The sequence below is a fragment of the Triturus cristatus genome, chromosome 7 (genome assembly GCF_964204655.1).
Source record: "Triturus cristatus chromosome 7, aTriCri1.1, whole genome shotgun sequence".
Classification (NCBI taxonomy): Eukaryota; Metazoa; Chordata; class Amphibia; order Caudata; family Salamandridae; genus Triturus; species Triturus cristatus.
The window spans coordinates 437923469-437943827 of NC_140590.1; positions in this window are offsets into that span (position 1 = coordinate 437923469).

Below are 20359 nucleotides of genomic sequence, written 5' to 3' on the forward strand. Positions count from 1 at the left end.
ACAAAGCAAAGTGGACAGCAGCCGCAGGACCAGCAATAGTACATTTACCTGATGTTGGAGCAGAACAGGAGGCTGAGCTTCCTTTCGAGGAAGAAGTTAAAACTCCTCTTTTAGAATCATTGGCTCTCAGATCTCCAGCAAGGAAAAGGAAAGGTACTACTCCTCCACTATCACCTAGCACTGCTTCTGATGATGATGATAGGGACATGGAGTGTACCCCGGCAGAGTCCAGGAGACAACAGGAGAGGCAAGGGAAAAATAAAAGTTCCAGAAAGACTTAGGCTTATAATGAGGAGGATGATGACGTCAAGGCAGTCATGCTGGAAGGTGACACAGAGGAGTCTGACATTGATATTCAACCTGCTCCGGGGGATGTGGCACAGGTGACAGTGCACTCAGTATACTGGTGTTTGTTCTCCAGAGGTTTTGCGTTTAGTTGCGAGGTGGGCTTCCTCGACTCTGAGTTGCACGCTTCAATTGTTTATTTGATGTAACATAATGACTCACTATTAAGATTTGGTGTGCGCTATCTCATTCAGAATTTTTTTACAGGTGGCACTGCCACCAGCTCCCATATTTACAAATCCCAGGCTGTGACCTTCACCAACCCCTACCTCAGGATAAGCAGAGAGGCAATCAACAACACACCCACCTACCTCCAGTTCTTCTTCGGGAATTGGCAGTGGCACAGTAAACAAGTACTCCTCTCCAGTTTGGGACATTTTAATGGTTAGCAAAGAAGGGAAGCACATTGCGGTAGGCACCATTTGCCAAGCAAATATTAATCGAGGTAAGCCTGGTACACATTAATGAAGTGGGAAGAGCACCTTAAAAAATTGCTGAATATGGTTGTGGTGGTGAAGAGAGCCAGGGAACATCAGCTACAAGTACAAGTCCAATCCCGGTGGAAGGTGATGATGAGGACGAAGAGGCTGACATCTTCACTCAAAGGAGTACTGTCCCCAGCAGTACACCAGCAGTTTCACCCACTTCTGCGACTTCACAATGACACAAGATTCAGAGTGAGATGGAGTGAGATGGAGACACCATGGCATACAGTGACTGCCCCACCACGAAGCACATTGAGTCTACCATCACCATCTACTTATGGAAAGACGCCGGTGTCACTGGCCCCAGAAAAGAAGAAAATCCAGGCTATTATTATGGGCATGTTTAGATAGGAGGGGCCCTATGAATGGAACCACCCAATCACACATTCGTACAATGGGATGCTGGCAAAAATGATAGTGCTGGACTTCCTCCCTTTTTCTTTTGTTGAAGAAGTGGGAGTCTTGGAATTTGTGGTAGCCAACTGCCTGAAATTGAAAGTAGTAAGTCAGGCCTATTTTGCCAGAGTTTCTGTTCCAGCGCTGCATCACAATGTGCTGCAGTTGGTTGGACAAACTTTGCAGCAAAGTGTTGTTCACACCATCCACCTGGTGAGAGATATGTGGACTAGTTGTCAGGCAACTGATTACATGTGCATCACTGCACACTGGATCTCTTTTGCGGGGGTAAAGCAAAAGATATCTGCAGGTCTTGGCCCTGAAGAAAGTTTTAAGAGCATTGAGGGGCATGCAACAGTGTCCATGGAGAAATCACTTACAGCTGTAAACATCTTGGAGGAATTTAACAGCAAGGTGCATGAATGGCTGTGACCCTGAGGTCTCAGAATTGGATTTGTTGCAATGGACAATGTCATGAAAGATGGAGGCTACATCAGGGTCCTGTGTTTGGCCCATTGCATCAACCTGGTGGTGCAAGACTTCCTAAAAAAAAAAGACATAGTCAGCAACATACTGACCACCTGCAGAAGATTCAGCACTCATTTCAGCCTTTCTTTTAAAGCCTGGGAGCAGTTGCGGATTATCCAGCATAATAATAGAGCACCAGTTAAAGCCCTGATACAGGAGGTGGCAACTCATTGGAACACAACCTTTTACATGTTGCAACATCTGTTTGAGCAGCACAAACAGATGAATGACTATATCATTCAAAGAGGAGGGGTGCAGATGGGAAAGCTATGACCATGGATGCGGACAAATGGGGCCTAGTCAATTACTTGACACAGATGCTACTCCCTTTTGAGGTTTTCACATGGGAAGTTAGCAAGGAGGACAATATGATACAGGAACAGGTAAAAAAGGTGTCTTGAAAGGTTCACCCCACAGGTGAGAAGGAAAAGACAGAAGTGCATGCCTTGGTTGAGACCTTAATCCTTCGCTGGACTTGTAATACAAGGCTGCAACAGGACATCATCGCTTCCAAAGAGTACATCTGTGCTACACTACTTGATCCATGGTACAAAAAAATTCTGGCCACTTTCATTCCATTTTTTCTGAAGGGGATGTTTTAAAATACAAGAGGTAAATTGTAGAGCAAGCCAGAGACTTGGAAGAAGAATGTCTGTAATGTCAGGTCCCACCCCGCAGTTCTGGGGTGCTGCCTTCAACTTTCAGAGAGGGCATTTTTTTCTCATAGCAGCCAAAAACACCATCAAGCAGAACACCGGCAACTGCAGCAACAGAAGGGCTGGAGCCAACCTCTGCATTGTATTGGTTTCAATTGGCAGAGCTCAAGTCCAGTGCAGAGGCTATGACAAAACAGGTTGTACAAGCGGCGGCCCCAATGACCATCTACAGGATGTTCGAAGAGTGTCTGGGTGATCCAAAGAGGTCTAAGTGGATCAAAATCTATTGATATATTGGTATGGGGCGATGCACCGATGGCCAGAGCTCATCAGGCTGGCAATAAAGTATCTGGCTTGACCTATCACCAGTGTGTCTGCTGAGAGTGTGTTCAGTGCAGCTGGTACAGTTATTACAGTGAGAAGGATCAGTGTCTCGCCTCAAAACATGGAGAGATTGATTATGATCAAAATGAAGCATCATCATTTTGTACCACACAATTACACCATTCCTGAAACAGCAGCACAGGAGGAGGAGGGTGATTGGTCTGATATTGAATCAAATGAGTTAGCTGATCTACTTTTGGGTGAACCACCTGAGTTTGAGGATGAACTCTGCCTCCCAGACCAAGTATGCCAGTGTCCCTATAGAACGTTTTAATTATTTCTCGTTGAACTTCTATCTTCGCAAAAAAATATCTAGTAGAATATTATTATTTTTGTGTCAGAGTTATGCAGACCCAATATTTTTTTAGTCACATTAATTGCTGAATTGCAGTTGGACCAGTGTGCATTGAAGAAGCCTCCACAATTCCTTCATGACATTTTGGGCAATGCCTGCCCCCCTCACATGCCTATTGCCTATCCCTTTTTGCATCACTTATAACTAGAAGGTCTTCCCCAGAATGTTGTTGATTTGCAAGACTGCTTGCCAATACCAAATTCCAATTTTCTGCCTGCATCAAGCCTGAATAACTAATACTTAAACTACCCTTGCATGGATAGGCAGAGGTAAATACACGTATTGCAATGGTGAGTTAATGATTGTGTGAGTGATGATGATGATTATTGAAAATTCATGTGGTAGCAGTCAGTGAGGGGGGTATTGAAGTGTAATGTGGGAACTTGCCTGATATGACTGATTTGCAATGCTTGGGGCCTGAGTGAATGGTGATAATTTTTCCCTGGATGTGATTGGCCTTCACACACTTACTCAATTAAAATTAATTAACTTGTATGGTCCACTCCTATTTATTTATTTATTTATGAGATTTTTTGTGCGCAACTAATACCCTAAGGTGTCTAGGCGCAGCGAGATACTCCAGATTACAGCACAGATCAGACCGCATTCTTATTGATTAAAAAGCCAGGTCTTCAATAATTTGCGAAAGTTAATAAGGGTGGATGCGGTTTTAATGTGCAAAGGAAGTAAGTTCCAGAGCACAGGCGTTGTTACCAAAAATCTCCTGTTACCCCAGGTGGCCGTTCTTGTGCGGGGGACAGTCAAAAGATGGCTAGCTGCTGATCTTAGATTTTTTTTAGGGATGTACACCTGAAAAGCCTCTTTTAAAAACTTAGGTCCTATTTGATGAATGGCCTTATAGGCTATACAAAGGGCCTTAAATTTGATCCTGCTCTCAACCCTTAGCCAATGAAGATGGCGTATGGCTGCAGAAGTGGAATGTCGCCTAGGGATGTTAAGCAGGATCCGTGCTGCCATGTTTTGGACGGACTGAAGCTTGTTTAAGATATATTTGTGTGTGCCAAGGAAGAGAGCATTTCCATAATCTAATTTTGAAAAAGCTAGTGTGGTAACTAGCGTTTTTCCTGCAGAGACTGGTAAGTACGGCAAGAGTTTTTTTATTTTCTTCAGTACAAAGAAAGTAGCCGAAACGACCTTGTTAACATGGCATCCAAAAGATAACTTGTTATCAAAAATCACCCCCAGATTTCTGACCTTAGTTGCTGGTATCGGAGGCGGGCCCATCTGACTAGGCCACCATATGTGAGACCATTCTGGATTATCCGTCTTTTTTTCATCAATTAGGATGGCTATCCCAGACAATTGTTTAAATTACAAGACTGACAAATTCCAATCTGTTGCTTGCATTAAAGGGGAGATAGTGTGCCTACCACTGTGCTTGGATTGGAACAGGTAACCATTGCACCAATAAATGATTACTTATCAATTGACTGTGAGTGATGATTAATGTGGGTGAGGGTGTGTTGAACTGTAATATAGGAAATTTCTTGAGATGATTATTGATTTGCAATATTTGGGGCCTGAGTTATGGTTGATCATTTTTTCCCCTGGAGTTGATCGACCCTTTCACACTTTGCCAGATTTAATTGCAGGGTCCTCTCCTTTTTTCTGGTTCTTCAGAGACCAGAACAGTCACTTGAGTTAACAAACAAAAACCTGTGTAAAATACTGCATTTCTGTTTCTCTTCTCTACTCGTTCTTCAACAGCGGTGCACTACACGTCTCTCTTGCGCGGGTAATGATGATGACTGGTCCAGGACAAACTTTCTAGGAGTCAGGACTCAGGTGGAGGATGGAAGAACTCAGGGTGGGAGTTGCAGGACTACCTCATCAACATAAGCAAGATGTAATCAACTTCCTTTCAACAGTAAACCAAGAGTCTGAGGCCTAGTAATCAGCTACGTGGATTAGAGAGAAGTGCATTTGTAAAATGCTGCTAGTGTGTGTGTGTGTTGGACTTGTGACAAAAGTGAAACTCTGAGTACCCATCATGGTTTTTTTGGTCTGCCTCTGAGTCTTCTTGAAACACTCCTCATGAAGCTTACCTTACTTCTGTTCTTCTCCTTGACTCTAAAATGCAGTTTCTCTTTTACAATCCGCAGGCTTTCTTCTAGTCTCCTGCATGAATTAAGGGCAAAAGCTGAGCTCAGCACCACTCCTGCTTACCTACCGGACCAGTTGAGACAGGCACCAAAGAGTGGACATTCCCGAGGAGAATGCAGATGCACAACCTAATTTTGCAAAAGAGTATCATTTTACTTTTAACAATCATATTTGGAGAACTGGGTGGGTTCACTCCCTAACCTAGAAGACAGAACATTTAGATAGCTTATAACTTGAGTCTCGGGGGCAGAAGGACTGTTTGCAATGCATTTATCTGTACTCTATCATTCTCATTCCTTTGTTCTCTTCCACAACAGATTGAAGACAAATAACTTGCTGCTCATTGCCCAGTTGAATGTTGCCTTGTGTAGTGTTTGCCTTTGTCAAACCTTTCCCCAAATCCCCCTTCCCATCCATTCATAAAACCCCTAACCCTCTTCCCCTGGGCTGTGCGAATTATTGATGTGTGGCTTAATCTTACACCATCAATGGAACACACACTTGGTGGGGTGGACGCGGTAAAAGAAACATCAACTTACTGCAGGATCTTCTAAGCAATAGCCCACACTGGCCCCATTTACCCACCAGTGCATGAAAATATATTAATATTTTAGCTATAGAAGGAAGAACATCAGTCATCAGCATCATCATTCAGGCCTCGTGTTGCGTAACTGTAAATGCCTAACCTAAACTTGTCCACTCCAGACTCTAAGGTTCATTTTGTATACCTGGACAATTTAGCAACTAATACTACTAGCTCCTCATTAGCCAAAACTTACTAGCATTGCTATTTTTATATTTAAGATCTATCAGGCATTCTCGTTGTGTCATAATGTAGTACTCAGGTGTCAGTTCTTTGAAAAGCTTTTATAAAATATAACCCACTAACTCCGTATTTTTATTTCCATTTAGTTGCTTATGATGGATAATCAATCATTCAGATTAATCCTACAGTCGGAGCTCACCTCTGTGGAAGTAGGAGTGGGATCTCACTTGTTAAGTTGTGATCCCTTCCCTGTTATTTCTTCATCTATATTCAGGTAAGGCACCTGAACTAATTAACTTAGAAATCAAGTTACTAACTGCTACTCTATCTCTCAATCTTTATTTCGACAGGTAGTCATAAAAGTTCATACAGTTTAAAAATACATGTAACATTTAGAAATAAAAATTTGAAAATACATCACCATAACAAACAATAACTACTAAAAAAATTTTAGCAGCAGGGAAAAAACCGTACTATACATCATCCCAGTATTAGTAGGAAGTAGAAGGTACCTAGATAGAGGCTTAGGACTTAAAAAGCCCATTTTAGGACGTTTAATGAGTTAGACCAAGTACATAGAATTCAAGCTAAGGGCACACTAAGTCTTCTTTTCCTCCACATAGATGCAAGAAATGATACTGCAAATACTATTTGCCTGGATAGGTCTGTTTTAAGCACCCTATAAGCTGACATACATTGTGTAAACCCCAGGTTCCTACAAACAGGCACAATCCAGTACTTCCTAGTCTTTTTATAGGCAGGGCAGAAAAATAGTATATGTAAATCAGTTTCCTGCTCTGCATCACAGCTAGGACAATTTCCAGGGGAAAGCGATGACCATTTGCTAGTAAAAGCTCTTATGGGAAGTGTACCGTATCAACACTGCAGGTAGAGTTTTCTTGTAAAGTAAGGTCTAATCTCGCTCAAAGCCTCCTCAAAGTAGTAGAAGTCTTTACCTATTAAGAAAGTTTGTATTAAACTAGAAGATTGAGAATTAGAAATAGATTCTGATATTTTAGACTCATAGTAAGAATTAATAAGATGCTTTCGGGAAACAGTCAAACAAGTTGTCGCCGGGTCTGACCACAGCTCTGAAAAGCCTAATAAGCCTAGTTCCTTCTTCACATAACTAAGCCAAGGATGTTTCCCTACACTAGGTAAGCTCAGAACTTCCGTTAATTCATTTCTGTACACCTGGAGCTCTGGAGTAGTCCAGATCCTCCGCCAAAAGATTAGAGGTTTAAGACCAAGAACTTGATCAATGGGGCGCAGACCCAGATCAAGTCTTAGTGGAAGTAAGGGCGTACTCAAGGGAAGGGCTAACAATTGCCTTAAGAACTTAGATTCTATAGATGGAATCTCTGAACAGCATTTGATCCCCCAAAGTTCAGCTAAATATACTACACGGCCACGAGCCTGCAATTTGTATATTTCGAGAGGTGGGCCAATCAGTTTTGCACATGATGTGTTAAAAAATTTCATTATCCCCCCAGTTGCTTGAACTAATTTCAGCTGGGCCTTAGTTTGATGTGGAGCCCAGGTCATTCTTTCGTTTAGGGTAAGCCCCAAATAGTCAAAGGTATGGACCCTTTCCAAAGTGATCCCCCCAATAGACGGGTTTGGGCGCGTCGTGGTTGGGGGATTAAAAATCATAAATTTAGTTTTAAGGGTATTAATTTCTAAGCCCTGCTCCAAACAAAATAACTCAAAGCCATCCAAAACCCGCTGTAGGCCTAAAGGGGATTTGGAAAGCAATAGAGTATCGTCTGCGAACATTATCGCTGGAACCCTATTACCAGCGAGTTTAGGGGCATCGCTATTAATAACCTTGTTTAGATATGAGAAGGCTCCATTGACGTAGAGACAGAAAAGGGTAGGAGCCAAAACGCACCCCTGCCTGACTCCTTTGTCAACGGGAAATCTAGATGTTAGGGCCCCATTCTTCCCACACCTAACTTGTGCAAAATTTCCCTTGTGAAGGCGAATTACCATGTTCAATAGAGAGTCAGGGACGCCCAACTTTGATAGAACAGACCACAGTTTAGATCTAGGGACCAGATCAAAAGTCGCTCGCAAATCCACAAACACAGTGTATAACGAACCACCCTCCACCTTTACAGTCTTCCAATATAGCAACGTAAGGCGAAAAATTTGATCCAAGGTTGAAACATTATTTCTAAACCCTGCCTGATAGGGACTAAGGATGGAGAACTCCTCCATCCAGTCTCTAAGACGTTCAAGAATCAACCTTGCAAAAATTTTCTGGGGAACGTCTATAAGACTAATAGGCCTATAATTAGCCGGGAGTAAGGGGGAGCCTTTTTTGTAAACTGGCACTATTCTCGGCTCTAAGCCAAGTGCTGGGTATTGCCATACCCTTCTGGATTGCATTAAATAGCGCCGTTAAGTAAGGGGCCCAGACCAGCAGGTTCATTTTTTAAAAGATCGCCAGGAAGTTTGTCCAGGCCCGGCGCTTTGCCAGCGGGGAGACTAGATAATATATCAGAAACCTCCTGTTCCCCAAAATCATTTCCATATTGAGAAGTAGTAAATTTGGTCAAACTAACTGCTACTATTGTTTATCTAGGTTGTTGTAGCCAATATAGGTCATGGCAGCATTCCCCCAATGGTCAAGATAGTGAGAGAAGTATAACTTTATAACTAAGCGCTACACTCTCTCTTAGAAGCACATAAACAAACTGCATAAAATCTGAAGGCAGCAGTGCAAAGTAAAAGTTAAATCAACTACCTCATAGTTTCCCCCTTTATGTTTTCTACAAAGAATCCCACCCTCTCCACCCACAAAACATGCCCACCCCCTCCTCAAACAAAACTGACCCAATCCATAAAGTCCTAAATTTCAAAATGCCCAAAGAAAGTCACTTCAACCTACCTTCCCACCATTTCCACCCAGCCCCTCCCACCAAAACAACACATTTACAAAAGTGCTAGAAGAGGACATTGTGGATGTTGGTCCGGAGCTGGTCCAAGCTCTGCTCCATTGTGGTTAGCCGGCTCTCGATGGAATCCGTCCACCTGAGGATGTGGCGCAGCAATTGCCTGGTGGTGTTGTCTACGTGGGAGGGGGTGGCAGCAGTTCATGGAAGCTGGCGGTGGTGCCGGTGATGGGATGGCAGGAGGCTGGAGTCTGAGGGGGACCTGCTGCATTGGGGCGTTTCTTTCATCCTCCTCCTCCTTTTCCAGAAGCACCAGATGCCAGTCCTCTTGCTGGATACACTCCAGCCTCTGCTGCCGCAAACAGGTCGCTAACTCCTGCCTGTTGGGTGGTCCGGCTGGACCAGCAGGAGCAGCTATATTAAGGGAAAAAAAGACAAATTGTAAAGAATGCTCTGTGCAAACAATTGTTTTTAATTACTGGCTGGCACAATAACAGTACATTCCTGGTCTCCTAGGGCCCATGGAATTTGTTGTGATCATGACGAGAAGAGTCACAAGGCTAATTTTATGTTTACCCACAGATGCCTTGCATAAAAAGCACAGACTGTGGCAGAAAAGTATTAAAAGGCAGAATAGCATTGTATTAAAAAAACTGTTATCTTATTATTTATTTCTTCTAAAGGCTTTTGAAGAAACTATTACCAGACGCTTTGAGTTGAAAAATAAATTACCTTTCAAGATTAAGAACAGCATTATGCACTATGGAGTAAAAGGAGTGTGTTGTTCTAAAATAATGAAGCCATGCTCATTGCTAGCTTGCGCATCGGGTAACCTACTGCTGTCTGCAGCTGGGGCAGCTGTAGTTGACAAAGATCTATTTTTAATTCCGATGGCCCTGCTCTTCTCCAAATGCATTTCTCTTTCTACAATGACACAAAAAAAGGCAGATGGATAATAAATAAGATACTACGTTACACACCTCACATATGAAATGCGGATATTAACATTATTCTGTCTGCCGTAAGTAGATGTTGGGGAGATTAATCTGATGGACTGCACTACAGGAAAAGGAAGGGGCTATATAGATTGCATTTGCCACATTTGTCACTGTGTATTCCACACGCTAAACTTGACATTAAATCATGCACTTACTCCAACTTTTCTTTGTGGCCTCGCCCACCACCATATATGTCCAACAAATTAATTCACTAGGAAGTATGCAAGGAATGTAAACTTAATTTAATCTACTGCAGGGGGTAGGGTAGAGGAATTAGACAGGTACGGAAGAGGAGCTCTGTTGATACAGAATAGACGGACCACTACACTGATCAACGATTTGTCATCTTTGGCTTGTTCATGCACTGTAGAAGTTAAAAGGTAAAAATCGGAACAGGTGTAAAATAAATCGGTTATGGGAAACCATGGAATATATTCTGGAGTCACTTCACTTCCTATGGCTATAAAATAAAATGTGGCACATGCCAAGAATGAATTTTCCAATTTGGTAGGCTGGGACGGAAGAACTGAGGAAAAAATAAAGGAGTGAAGTACCAAGAGGTGACTGAGTGAGTGAAGGGAAACAACACACCTTGTGTGTTTGGTCTGCAATGCATTGAAAACAGTGTAAATGCCACATTAACTAAAGCAGAGCAGACACAAATTGCTCAGTCAACAGTGCGGTCAGAAATTGAACCATACTATACTTCGGTCATAGGTGCAAAAAAATGCCATAGGAGGGTGGGGGTTGTGATGAATGATGGGTAGGATACATCTGGCTCACTTAAAAAATACAGCAAGTCAAGTAAGTAGAACAAAAAATAAATAATACCCCCCACTTTGAACCATAGTTTTGGTAATCCTATATCAACAAAGTAAGCAAAGTTTCTGAGCTGCATGCTCCTGATGAGAAGAGCTGCCTTGCTTAATCCAAATAATCCAAATATTCATTCATTCATTCATTCTTCTAATTCACCAATAGCCACAATGATTAAGTTTTACTTTCTCTCATCCAGTTTTTCACCAAAAGTTCCAATCCATTATCCATCCATTCAGTTATCCACCCTTTTTTCTAACCATCCTTTCGCCCCTCCATCCCTTTTTAGTTTTAGATGCCATATAGGCCACCCCAAATACAACTTCAAAATCACACTAGAGTTCAGTTAGCACTGCAGTATCTTCTAAGAAAAATATCCCTCTGAGCATTTGATTGATTCACAAATTTAGACAAACCAGGGGTGGAATAATGGTCAATCAAAGCCATATGGTGTTGGTTGGCCAATGCAATTGGAGTGGGACCTCCTACTTTTTTTCCAGCCATGTTGCACTGTCATGGGAAACAGCTGGTATACAGTAACTATAAATGAATGAGACAGCAGTACACTACTTTGGGGGAAGGATGGTCCATGTTGACCATGGCCAATCTCACATGAACTCAACTGTATTAGAGCATGAGTAGGAAAAAAGGAAGCCTTCTCAACAAACATACATGGTGAATTGTATTTATAATACTAGCTTACTTGGGTCTGCAATCTTCACGATCAACAGCACCAACATTCCAATACCCCAAGATTCTACCCTAAGTTCACAACAATCATAAAACCCAACATTATGGAAATAATGATAATAAATAATAAGACTTACTGGGGTCAGCAGAGCCCTCGGCAGCGGCGCTGGTGGTTGGCACCGGCTGACCAGCGACTCCTGGACCTGTCTCCTGAATGCCTCTCTTCTTGCCCTTGGGTGCTGATGTAAGAAACAAAGAAGATAAAAAAATAGATTAGTGATTCAGTTAAAAATCTCCACACATTTTTTATGACAAGCAAACTCAGTCACGTTAAACCTCTCTAAAACAGATCGCCTATAGTACTACTAGATGTGAGTCGAGTCTATCGACTATCGTTGAGTTGCCCATACTAATCCTAAAATCCCTATTCCAAATTTCTTTATCAAACTCTATATTTGGGCCTAATGCATTGCAGTGAATGATCTTTAATTCTATTCCCATTTCCCAACCGCTTTGATGGACGAACTCAGTCTCCCTTTTTTGCAATGCATAGATGCATACTACACATCACTGTGAAATAAATTACTTGGAACTGTACGAACTACATAAATAAAGTCACAGAGAGAACCCGCTTCTCACTGATATCAATGATTCACTATAGTGACAGGAGAACAGTCTGCAATGGCTTCTTAATTAAACAGTCAAAGCAAGTGCCAATGATTAGTACAATTAGGTAGCACTGAGAACCTGCCCAGCAGAAACTAGATACTGCATCACACAATAGTATACCAGTGTAAACGAAATGTAACTTACTTCTGAGTGTGAGCACCATGCTATAAGGAGAAGAAATGTTAGCATTGTAGAACACAAACACAACAAATATTTAATACTCATGAGCCCTGGAATCTCAATACCTAGGAGGTCGAGCAGGTCCTGTGCCCGGTCCAGGATGTCTACCCAGTGGTGCATCAGCTGCTAGATGGTGAGCCAAACCTGGTTGGTTCACTCCACGCATGGGTGCACCCTCCCCAATCATACTGCCAATTATCCTGCCTGCTGCCAGCTTGGAGGGGAGGTGGTGCTGAACAACAAAAACAGTGCTGGCACCTCCTGCTCACCAAATATCGGCCATGGCTGAACACCTGGGTGCCTCTGCCATGGCGCTGGGTGGATTCAGAAAAAAAAGAAAAGGAATAGGAAAGAGATGAGGAAATATAAGAAAGTAAGGGAAAATAAACCATAAATCATGAAAAACACGATTTGTTTCCCCAAAAATACAAAATACACATACACAAAGAGACACGCTAATATAAAAAATAAAAATGAGGGGTAGATTAGTTTTAAAGGAGGAGGATGATGCAGATAAAAGAGAGATTACATTTTAGGCCCAGCCCCATACAGAGAGCAGAAAAACAAGATGGCTGCGCCCATGCAAACCGTGTTATGCTTTTCATGTGAGATTCAAAACGCGAGAAAGCACTTGAGAACCGCGTGCTGCCGTTCATGCGCAGTTGGAATGCGAGGATGCACTCCGTGTTCCCATCGAATGGGTGCGCTGGCAAACTCCACCCGCTAACAGAACTCCATGTAGCGTGCCAGTTTTTTTGTGACTTTGTGGAATTGCATGTAGTGCAATTCCATGAACTCCATCCAGGCCTACGCACAATGCCCTCCTTCCCCAGTTCTGTTCTGAAGTGGTGTGTCCTCAGGAGTGGGCAGTGAATACCCATTCGATCTCCTGGCCCTCGGGCTTTCTGTATGCCTTCCCTCTGATTGCCCTCCTTCAGAGGGTGCCGCACAAGATTCGGGTGGAGGGGGTGTCTGTTATCCTGATTGCTCCTTTTTGGCCTCGAATCCTTTGGTTCCAACTGTTGCGGTGATTGTCCAAGGTCAGGTTTGTCTGGCCTGCAGTGACCCCATCCCCACTTCAATTACCCCTACTGTCATTGCCTCGTCTCTGTCAGCTGAAGGTCTGATGGTTTGGCTCTGTAATGTTTGACGTTGGAGTCTTTGGGTTGTTCTTCCTTGGTGGCGCAGGATATTCAACGTTCCCAAGTATTTGGCTTCATCACCCGGTCACTCCAGTGATTATACCCTCTTGGGATCTGTCGTCTGTCCTGCAGGGTCTCCAATTATCCCCTTTTGAGCCTTCAACTCATGTTCAAGGATGCTTCACTCTGTCTGTGCCCACAACTTGGGCTGAGACAGCAGGTGTCTCTAGCCCAGAGATTTGTAGGCTGGCAGTTGCATCACACTTTTATCAATCCTTATTATTTAAATGTGTTGCATGCTTCTGTGGACAATTATGCAGTTGGAGTTATGAACGCATCTATATCTTAAAGGGTGTTTTTGATTAAACTTTGTGTTCAACATGTATCTTTGGTGTCATGCTTTGTCTTTGTGTTTTTTTTTGTGTGAGATCCTCTCTAATGTAAGGACTGGGATGAGGGGGTCCTGTGGGAGGGTAATGTGTTGTTACTTACTGGTAATCTTCATGTCTTGGATTAAGGTCCTCCTCAATCCAGTCCTGTTCCTTCTCTCCCTCCGGCTCTTATTGTGTCTGTTCTTGTTACTAGCGGGCATGGCAGAGGGTGGGAGGGGTTTATATACTAAAAATAAAAAACAGACTGGGGTTTCAGAGGCCTGCCGAAAAGCAGAATCGCCTCACTAATGTAAGGACTGGGATGTGGAGGACATTAATCAGGGTAATAAAGATTACGTGTAAGTAATGACACACTTCTCGAGTTCCCATGACTCTTGATAGGAAAAAGAAGAGAATTACTTGCACTCTTGAAGACTTCTCAAAAACAATCTGTTTAAAAAGTCCTTGGCTGCAGTCACCGAAGAATGTCGTATAGGGGATCTCCCTTACCCACTGGATTCTGGGTTCTTCATCTAAAACGGTCTTTGGTGCAACCGAGGGCTCTGCGGTTAACTGATGTTGTCTAGCAGCGCTTCAGAAAACGACTTGAAGAAATCTGTTTATAAACAAACATTATCAATGAAGCCAATAGAAGATTGAAATTTCCAATCAATTCTGCGTCTTTACGAGCAGAAGAAGCAAAAACTGCTATTTTTATCTTTTTGTGACTCATCCAGATTTTTTCCCTGGGGGTTCTTTATTGGAATAATTCGCCACCGTGTTTCATACCAAAAAACCCTTTAGAAATAAGTGGCTTCGAGGGTTATTTAAGTTAACCAACCATGTTTTATGTTGTTTTGTGAAGTATATTTAAATGCGTCATGTCTGTTTGTCTGTTCCCATACCCAACGAATGGGAAATCCTTTTTTAAGATGCAGCGCATCTCTTAATAATTACGGGAGGATATTTCACGTGGGAAATTAAAGGTTTCCTTGCCAGAACTAAGCCGCAAAACATTTCCTCATAGTGAAACCTTTTATACAATCCCTGACCATGGGTCATGTCAACACAAAACACGACTAAAATTAGCAGTTCATTGGACAAAAAATCCCAAACTTTTCAAATTTATGCTAAATTTAGTACAGAGCTCCTGTGACTGTCACAGACGGAGGCAATGCAAATGCGACACAGTGTTTTTCTCTTGAATCCATTTGACATTTTTCAACGATTTGAAAGTCGCACACCCTAAAAATGTATTAGGCACTGAATTTGAATTTGGCGTTGCCTCTGGAACGTACAAACAATTCAAATGCTTTTAGAACGATTGCAGGTATTCCGGTCTCCTCAAACAGTGCAAAATTTATCGGAGTTTCCGCTCAATAAGGATACTTTCATGTAGTCTATTGAATAAAACATTGCCTAGAATAGAGAAGGTACGGTGCTGTGACAATCCCTCATAACTACTTCATCTAAAAGAAGCAATACATTTGCACACTGAAATTTGCAATTTCGGCTCACCATTTTGTGTCAGAATGGTAAACTTTTGCGGGTTGCCATCCGGAAACATCATTTATTTTAATGGCAACATCATACTTCTTCTAAATCATATTGCGGTAGCAGTACGTGATACATTATGTGGCATGACTGGCCTGTGCTCGTGCCCAGATGCCCCATTCTCTGCCAATGAAAAATGGCTAAAGCACTAGGACGAGGAAGAGTTAATAAGAGGGACAAGTTACCAGTGGCATATCCTTCGCTAAGGTGAAGGAGCGTCGCCCCAGTGCTTGCGGTACAGTGTAAAAGGCTGGGACACCCATGATGCCCCGGGAGGAGGAATGGTTGTTGCACTCCAAAGTGCGCAGGACCACTTGGCCGGTACTTTTGGGCACTTTGCATGTTCCCCCATCAGTCTCTATTACACAGCCTGGTGGGGAACATGCCCAGCCTTCCATTCCCTGTCTGAGATCCGAGCCATGGCGCTCAGACCAATCACAATACTGCATAGCAGTGTTGTGAATGGCTTAGGGGAGGGAGCCTGTGTGCTTCCTGGTTCCGGTAGAGAGATGATGAGGGACGACGTAGGAGAGATGACTGAGGAAAGACGCAGCGAGGAGGTAGGTGTTTTTTTAATTTATTTTGCAATTCCCGCCCTCCCCTCCCCGCGAGCCCCACCCCCCCCTCCACTCTCGTTCCCTGCCAGCTGCTACTGCAAGTTACTCGAACCTTGCTTGGTCCTGTGTGAAATTATCTTGTCTCTGGTAGCCAACCCCAACCGCATAATCTTGAGACTTTTAGAGCAGGGATTGCCCATTGTTCTTGTCCAATTCTACGCAGGGACTGGCTCAACCATTCATATGTCACCTACCTTCACTGTGCACGTCCTTTGGCTGTGTGCAGTGGGGGTTCGTTTTCTATATTAATGCATATATGTCTATATAAATTATCTATGTCTTGGGGCCCAATATGAGCAGTGTCTCAGGAGCCCCATTCCCCGGGGCACTGCCTGGGAGAGTGCAGGCATTCCTTGCTCGCACTCTCTCATGCAGAGAACACAACTTTGCTCTCTTCCAGTCGGGAGTACAGAAAAATGCTTCTCGCTCTTGGCAGGTGCAATGTGACTGAGACGGCTTCTGCCAGCACCACAGTGGGTGCTGTCTGAAGAGTCGGCAGGGACCACGGGGCATTGAAAGTCCTCCTGCAACTCCCAACGATTTGCCAACATGTGGGTGCACCCGGTGGGTACTGCAGAACCCAGTTTTAAAAAACTAAATGGACAGCGCCTGCCGCCATTCTTCATAGGTGCAGATGGGGAGCTGACAGGGGCTGTGGGGGCCTTGGGGTGCCCACCCATTTGCCCCAATATATACATTTTTTCAAACTGTTGGTGCCCAGGATGGGCACTCAAAATGTTTTCAAAATAGGCAAAAAAAGAATAATAAACGAGTGGTAGGAGCCACTCATTTATTAATCACTGCTCCAGCAAGGAGCGCTCCATAACACCCTGGCATTTTAAAAACAAAATTGTGTCTTCCTGATAGTTCCCTCACACAGGCAGGGGCACCAGCAACCGTTTTGTAAAGTTGTGGAGGGCTGCAGGCATTATTGGACAGGGGAATTCAGTCCTCATGTCCTCAAACATCCCACAAATAAGCTATTAGGGGGTTGGGTAATGGTAACTAGACAGAATTACCCTTGTGTGGGGGGGAGGGGTCAAAATGAAAACTATTGGACCTGCAGGTCTGCTGTGTTCTTGTGTGACCCACCAGTGAGGTTCCACGAAGTTCCGCGGGACCCACCGTGGCCCCAGTGTACTCCAGCTGGAATACCGTGGGAGTACCACTGGATGGGAACAAATAAAAAAAAACACCTGGGCCTGAGCTGAGCCCAGTGCTGCTCACGGGCATGCATTGCAAATCTTTGGCTGCATGGCCTGGACACGGGTTAAAGTCATCTTACAGTTAGGAAAAGTAATAAGGTCTTACTTTATGCACAAAAACCCACAGAAAAATTTACTGAAAAAAACAAAGGTTAAAGTGACAGTATAGTTAGCTCTGGTAAAAATATCTTACTTTACATTAAAAACACCTCAGAAATTAACTGAAAAAAACAAAGGTTAAAGTGACAATATAGTTGGGCCTACTAATAATACAAAAAATATTGTTTTAAAACTAAAAAAAATCTTAAATTCAAGTTATAGTTCAATGCTCTATCTATCTATCTATCTATCTATCTATCTATCTATCTATCTATCTATCTATCTATCTATCTATCTATCTATCTATCTATCTATCTATCTATCTATCTATCTATCTATCTATCTATCTATCTATCTATCTATCTATCTATCTATCTATCTATCTATTCTCCAACAAAACGTGAAAGTACAACTTAGTAAGATTTTAGCTTATGTAAAAAAACAGAAATTCACTGGTTACTTTTGGATCTCATTAAGGCTCAGTGAGGGGGGGCGCCCACTTAAATGAAATGCGCCCCTGAGGGAATGGGCCCCCAGGACCTAATTAAGGCTCGGAGTGGGGGCCATGCTCCCCCTCCCATTTCATTAAATGCTTGGGAGGGGCCACATGCCCCCCCCCACTTTAAACATAAATGGCCAATCTGCCCAGGCCCAGGCCAGATCCACCCTGAAGGCCTCATTTTGAAAACGGACAGTAGCCAGCATTTAAATATCTTTGTGAAATGGATCTGCGGTGCTGAGAAAAAAACGCTTATGGTCCCAATCACCAGGCCTAGGGAGAAAGGTATACCTAATCTAGCCCCCTTACGTTTTTTAATTTTTTTATTCAGGACAGAAGACCCTGAGTCCAATCAGATCTGATGTAGAGATCTGTCAGCTCCACAGATCCTCAACAACATGAAATATCTGTATATTTTTAACCTTTAATTTCTCAAAAACTACTGAATGGATTTACACCAAAAAGCAGTTTCCGGACCAAGATCTAGCTTTCTGCTAACTTCTGTGTAATTCTTTTCAGCTATTTTGGCTGTAGCGGTGTATAATTTCCCATGGAAAATGTATTTTGAGACCCCCTTTCTCTCAGTCCCCGCTTGACAGATCACCCTGAGGTGAGGTGGATGAGACATTTTAGGAAAGTTTTGTGAAGATTTGTCAAATGGCACTAAAGTTATATGCAAACCAAAATGCTTGTTGTATTTTCCTAAAGTGACGTATGAACATTATAGTTAAGTGTTGGATTGAGACAAGAGCTAACATTACAACAACAAAAAAACACACTGAAATATGCCACGTTTAGTTTAGTGAACTAAATATAACTGGCACCACAATCAAGAACTGCTTATGACATCACATATTACATCACTCATGAGAGGTTCAAGTATGTCATTGAAGACATGACACTGATTATATTTAAATAACAACATTGTTGAAACTGCTAATAAGATCAAATAATGATTCTGACAGTGTGCTAGAGGCTTTAGGAACAATGAGTAATACAACAACCTAAATCAATGGTTCGACTCTTATAAGCTTGTCTGTAAGCGTTGAAAGATGCAAACAAAATTGGATATTTCAAAAATGTAGAACATTTGATGGATGCCACTATCATTTTACTTGTTTTCACCCAAAGAATGGGCGGAGAGAGGGCAGGTCATTTGTAGAGAAATGAGCGTTGAATATCACTGAACAATAGACCCTTTTGGTCAACATTTCCTCTGAAGGGTTGACGGCTTAGCATACAGGGTATTTGGTGGTAATTGAGGGGTTGACAGCAGACCTTAGATAGGGCAAGCCCACCTTCCAATACATATTTTGTATTGCATATCTGGTGTGATATCAGGCCTTGTAAACAACCTCCACTGTATATGTCCAAACTGCATAGTGAGAGTGGGCTGCTTGTGGAGGAGTGGGTACAGACCCTGGCCACAGGATAAGCACTGTGTCAAATCTATCCTATGTCTGACTGAAAATGGTGTGCAGTGGAGGGCTGATGCTTGAACGGTGTATGATAGAGGCACACATGGTTAACCCATGCATGCCTATACCATGCAGCCCAAACCACTAATGTGTCTTAACCATGCATTCCTTTACCATGCATGCCATTACCACGCAAAATTGTGGTATAGGCGGTGACCCTAAAATGACCCCAGCTTCCCACCCCCTACCCCTGCCCTAAGGCCTAAAACCCTGCCCCTTTACTTACACTACCCTGACCCACCAACCCCATGCTTTCCCTAAAACTCCCCTTCGACTGCTCTGAAACCTACCTCACCCCCAGCTCTAAAAGAATACCCCAACTGCCCATTCCCCTCCCACTACCCTGAGACCTACCCCAACCCCTGGCCTAAAAACTACCCGACTATTCATTGCCCTCCATTGTCCCTTTACATACACTACTCTGACCCAACCCCCACCCCTTGCACTTTCCCTAAAACTACCCCGGCCACCCCTAGCCCCCCCTGCCCTGAAAACGAGCCCCCAACCCCACTTACCTCACTGTGTCTCTACCTGGCGTCTTCCTGCTTCTCCCTTCACCACGGCAGCAGCAGCCAGCAGCTAAACCGCGCACTGCCTTAACTACACATATGAGTGGTTGAGGCATATGCGTGGTTAAGGCAAGCGTGGCTGAGCTTGAGTAGTCGGAACACGCGTGGTTAAGACTGCAGTGTTCTGTCTGTTTCCCAATGCTGATTACAGGGACTTGCCATAGCTAGGCACTGAGTCCAAGTCCTGACGCAGATTAGAGGCAGGGTCTAGCCAGAGGCTATGACAGAGATGTCATGAGTGATGTAATCAATGAGGTAGTTTACCATGTAATCAGTGATGTAATATGTGCAGGTCACAAGCAATGCATGAAAGGGGCACAAGTTATCGTCTGTTTATTAAACTATATACCTGACATATTTTAGTGATTTCTGCTTTTTTAATGTTAGCGCTTGTCTCATTCTAACACATAACTAGAAAATCATTTTATCTAATATTTTTTCAATGAATTCCTGTTTAAATTTTTTTAAGATCTTAGCATCAAACCTGTTGTACTTGACTCTCTCTGCAGTGTTACCCCAAACGTTTTGTCTTCACC